Source organism: Rutidosis leptorrhynchoides, chromosome 10 (genome assembly GCF_046630445.1).
Source record: "Rutidosis leptorrhynchoides isolate AG116_Rl617_1_P2 chromosome 10, CSIRO_AGI_Rlap_v1, whole genome shotgun sequence".
Lineage (NCBI taxonomy): Eukaryota > Viridiplantae > Streptophyta > Magnoliopsida > Asterales > Asteraceae > Rutidosis > Rutidosis leptorrhynchoides.
Window position 1 is genome coordinate 323,416,114 of NC_092342.1, and position 6,000 is coordinate 323,422,113.

Consider the following 6,000-nt stretch of genomic DNA (forward strand, 5'->3'; position numbering starts at 1 on the left):
CTATTTAAAGTGATTAATATTTATATAGTTATATCAATATATATATTAAAAATACTTAATTTGTTAAAAAATGTTAATATGATTAGTACATACTTATATGTAATATTACTATAAGTGTATTTTTATATCAATAATAGTAACAAAGGTGGTATTCGATTATAATGATAATAGTAATAATAATAATAATAATACTGATAAAAATATTAATTATAGTAATAATAATAATAATAATAATAATAATAATAATAATAATAATAATAGTGATAAAAATAATAATAATAATGCCTCTAAAAATAATACTAATAATAATAATGATAATAATAATCCTAATAATAATAAAGATGATAATTTTATTAATTTTTTTTTAATAATATTGATAATAATAATTTTTAATAAAAATAATACTTTTAATAAAATGATACATTTCTTAATAATGCTAATAATGATAGTTTTAGAAATAATGATATTTATAATAATAATGATAATAGTCATGACAATATTAGTTTTAAGCATATTACTAATAATAATAATAATAATAATAATAATAATAATAATAATAATAATATTATTATTATTATTATTATTATTATTATTATTATTAATAATAACACAAATAATAATAATAATAATAATAATAATAGTAATACAAATAATAATAAAAACAAAAATAAAAATAGAGTACAACCTTTGAAGAATAAGTTTTCGAAAAAGAATGCCATAGACCGAGCTCGAACTCATGACCTCTCGTTTAACCAACCATACGCCCAACCATTGAACCGTTAGATATTTATTGTTATAACTCGCACTTTTATTTAATTAACATGTGAAACGCTGTTTACTTTTCTCCTTACAACCCATTTCATCATCGTGATTATTATCATCTAATCTAATTGTCTCTTCATTAACTTATCATCGCATCATCATTCTATGTATCATTATCATATACATAAGATCATGAATCATAATCATAGTAACCATATCATTTTTATTATTTTATGTAATATCTTAATCGATCATTTCATCACGATATCATCTATCATTATCGTTTAACTTCTGTATCATCCTAAAATCACCATCATCTCGTGATCTTCATGGCTCCGTTAATATTCGATATCACTTATCATTTTATATTCGATACCAATATTATAACCACCATTGCTAAAACATCTATGTATCATTATCATGAGAAGAAAGGTGAGAAATATATGGCGATGGGAATGAACCGAGTCTGGACTAGGTGAACTCGTTGTTTCAAGCCCAATAATTCAGAGCCCAATCAAAATAAGCAGACCACAGATGTCCAACAATTCCAGCTAGATTCGGGAAAGTAGTTGCTAGTCTATAAGCCCAACAATCCGTAAAATTGATAGATATTAGGTTTATGGTTACGCGTGAAGAAATGGTCCTTCAAGTGGCCGACCAGATTCTTTTTCTTCTGAGCAAACCGACAGGAACAAAAAAAACAGACATATTTAAGTGGTCATTTGAAATTGGTTTTCGTGGAATAATAGAAGAAAAAGACAGGAAAAATATAATGGCAGTGGTTATGGTTTTGGTGAGGTGGTCTTTGATCATAGTAGAGAGAGAGAGAGAGACGAAAGAGAGATGAAGGGTGGCGGTTGATTACGGTTTTATGAGTTGGCGATGGTGGAGTTTTTGGGCTGAACGAAAACAGAAACGTATATTAGGCAGTAGCTGTTGTAAATGGTGTTGGGTTGTTTGATTTTTTTTTTATGTCGAAACAGAAACGGAAGATCAATTGTAGCAGTAGAGACGGGTGGGAGTTTAGAGAGGATAAATTGTTGATGGTTTTGATGGGACAAACAGATAGTAGAAGTAACAAAAATTGTATCACAAGTTGTTGGGTCCGGTGATGATGATGATGGGTTTTGAGCGCTCTTTGGTCAGCGTTTAACAACAAGCTGTAGTAAATAGCATATAAAACGAAAAATACAGCATATAAAACGAAAAATAGCTGCAACCTTCATATGGTTTTCGGTTAATGTTATACCTGATCGGAATAGTAGTAAATCAAGGTGTTCTTGGTGATGTTAACCGAAAGTAGAACCAGGAGTACGAGCTGCAGTAGAATGAGTTGTAGCAGTTAATTATGGTTGGGTTGGATTCGACAAAAATGGAAATAAAAAGAAGGTGGTGGTTTGCGTTAGAACATGAAATAGAAAACAGATGTAGTAAATAATAGATGAGTTTCGGTTTAGGTTGGGCTGCCTTAGAAAACAGGAACGGTGTAGTGTTTAATGGTTGCAAGTTGAAAGTGACTATTATGGTTTTGGTTCTTGGCTAACAACAAGGATCACCTATGGTGGTTGTTTATTCGAATTATAGAGAGAGATGAGAGAGAGTAGATGAGGATGATTGGTTCCGGTTGCTTGAAACAGAAACAGGAACACGATGGTTTTGATGGTGAAATGATTTGCAAGCTAGGTGATGGTATTTGATGGTTGTTTGTGTGCTCTTCAACTCAAAACAGAAAGTAAACAAACGTAATAGGAATCAAACCCACAAAAATGATGGTAGTTCTAGTGTGGTTGTAGTAATCAAAAGATGGTAGATGTTTTGGTCTTCGATGGAAATATAACACAGAAGTGAGTTCACCAATGAGATTAGAGGAGAGAGATAGAGGGAGTAGGTGAGGATGATTGTGTAATGTATGTATAAGTTTAATATGTGATCAATCAATAAAGCATCAATCAAATATAGTAACCATCAGATAATTGAATCACATGAGTAAATTAAAAGCCGCCTCCAACTGTCATTTATTTGTTGACAAAATTTGGCGGGGTAGTATACCGTGCTCCGTTGTTAATAAGTGGTGGATGCCAAGTCTCTGGAAAAATTCTAACATTTTGTTAATCATTTTTATTTAGTTCTGTCTTTATGATGTAAAATTTGATCATTAATTATTAAATGAAAATCACATCAACTGTCCCGCTCAATTCTGGGTAAAATATAAAAAGTGTTGAAATTTATTAATTAGCTTCTAAATATGTTTTTAATAAGCCTAAAATTTATATCACTCATTTTCTGATCACCGTTTATTTTAAAATAATATAAGTTTGAAATAAAACTTCTCTAAATAATAATCGAAACGTCCAACGAGTATTACATTTATTTAATATTTATTTAATATACTATATTTATTTATAATTATGTTTTAAATAATAATTATTATAATATCATATTTTATTTTATCTTACATAGTGAATTCTAATAATTGAATTATATAAAATTTCAAATTAATATATATATATATATATATATATATATATATATATATATATATATATATATATATATATATATATATATATATATATATATATATATATATGTATGTATGTACCTATCTATTTACAAATAGTTGTTCGTGAATCGTCGGGAATGGTCGAAGGTCAATTGAACATATGAAGCAGTTCAAAATTTTTGAGACTCAACCTAACAGACTTTTCTTATCGTGTCAAAAATATTAAATCGTATCGAGAGTTTGGTTTAAAATTAGTCAAAATTTTCCGGGTCGTCACAGTACCTACCCGTTAAAGGAATTTCGTCCTGAAATTTGATCGAGGTCGTCATGGCTAACAATAAAAATATTTTCATGACGAATATGAGTTGATAAATTAGGGTTTTATCATTATTGATTATTATAGATAAAACGAGTCGATTATGTGAAGCGTACAAGTGAAGCTGACACAAAAGAGTGAAATGAGGAATTTAAGATTCATCTTACTTTTGACGTAGTCACGTTTGAATTCCGGAATTCAAGGGATTTAAAAGAAATCTTGGAAATCTATAAGATCTGATTCTTCGGGATTAATGGAAATAAAGATTTCTATAATTAAATGCGGTTATCTGTCTCGATTGCTTTGTCTGGTATTTTCACTATAAATGAACTTCTTCCGTTCCATTATTCTCACCACTCCAATACTTTCTTTCTCGATCCATACTTTCAATGATTGTGAATATGCTTAATCCAACTCTGGATTCTTAACCTCATTCTGACTATCGCAACAATCATTCTTCTATTCCAACTCCCACCAGAGGAATCTGTTTACTTCTACTTCACTCTTGGGGTAATTGTGTTTATCATACTCCCGTGTCTTTATATTGCTATTCGTATTAATGTACACAGTTTGTGATTTCAGTGTTGTTGTCGAGTTTTATATCTTCCCTTATATTTCGGAGTTCCATGCTTTTGTTTTTTCTTCCCGACTTCAAGTCAAGCGAATAATGGTCCAGAATTCGTAGGTATGGAGTTTCGAATGATCATAATATACAAAGCAGAAATGGATGGTAATAGCACAATTTGATTTGTTAAATTACTAGAAATCACGGAAGATAGAACTATCAAGAATATGCTTTCTTGATATGTTCGGAGGTTAAGTAGAATGAAAGAGTTATGTAACATGGTACATGATGAGGGTGTGATCTACTGTGAACCATCATCACGTTCCATTAGAAACTCAGCATGACTTACTATAATATAACCATGTTGGCCGGGCGTCATTATATTATACTAACTCATGCTTCAGTTCCCAACACTACTTCAATATCATTCATATTTTAAGTTCGAATCTTTTAGAATTTAGAAACTAAGATAGTTTCCTTTCTGATGTAACACTGATATCGTGAAGAGATAAATGATTTCAGATAAGAATAGTTATGAAAATATCTTCAGAAATATAGAGGATATTTATAATGAAAGATACGTTGATATTTTAAAATTTCTAAAATCAGAGGATGATGAAGAATATTGTCTGCAAGGGTTTAGAGTAAGGAACAAGGTATTCGCTAAAGATTTCATCAGAAATAGAATCATCATGATTCTTTAAATACAGATTTTGGTCCTTGTATTTGTCCTTGATATTCTTCATGGTTCGCTCAATCCGTTTTTCAGTTCCAACATTTTTGAGCTTTGCCAACATATAATTCTTTATCATCAAACTTTTGGCTATTAAAGTCGTTTACAGTCTTTGTTGCTTAATTCAACTTTTCAAAATTCAGAGTATTGATTCGTAGACTGGGTGCTTTTCAGAATTCAGAATTAAAGATCATAATTCTAGGAGATAATGTTATATGTATACATATAACTGTTGGTGTAGACATGCTGCGAGATTTCAAAATACTGATTGCTGATTTTCGGTATTTGGTACGGAAATTCTCGTTATCATATGTAGATGAGTAGATGCTAGGGTTTCTATGAACATAATAACTTTTCAGAAAGTCAAAGATCAATGAAGTTGCTGGTAAGTTTACTGTTAATGTGGTGGAATATAAACGGTTCTCCGGTAACGAAGGCGAAGAGACAACGCATATATCAAGGTTATAATAAGGTTGTTTTGAACGAAAAGCCGAAGTTGGTTTGCTGGAGCTGTGACAAAATTTGCTACCTTGAATAGGAGTTGCAAAGTTATTTTCGGTAATAATAACGCTAAAGAATCTATCACAGATACATGTTGAACGTTTACTCAAGTTTCGAATGTTTTCAGGTGCATAACTATATGCATCAATCTTTTCTTCCGTAGATGAAGTTCGGTTGGTTCATCCTCTCGATTGAGGTGTTTTCAAGAATCATGAAAGGTTTGAATGTGGATTGTAATCGTCAAGATACAAATGAGGTTTAAGATGAAATCAAGTGGCAAACTTTAGGAAATATTTAACTGTAGTAGATGTAATTTATTTACGATCTTTTAAGTCAAAATGTGTTGCAATCAATATTTTCTACTCATTTAATACTTTTTAATTGTCCATGATAGTAGTCCAATAGTCCAATAGTTTAACCAAAACTAGTATATTATAAGGATATAGTCATATAGGAACAGTTAGCTAGGAACAGTAAGCTAGGATTTGGTTAGTATAGGTTTAAAATTTTACGTAGTTAATTAATTGGTTACTAATCAATTTTATTTCGTTCATTATTTTCTTCATTATGCCACTTGTCAAATCTTGAGTTGGATTTTGATCGGCAGAATCTCGTATATG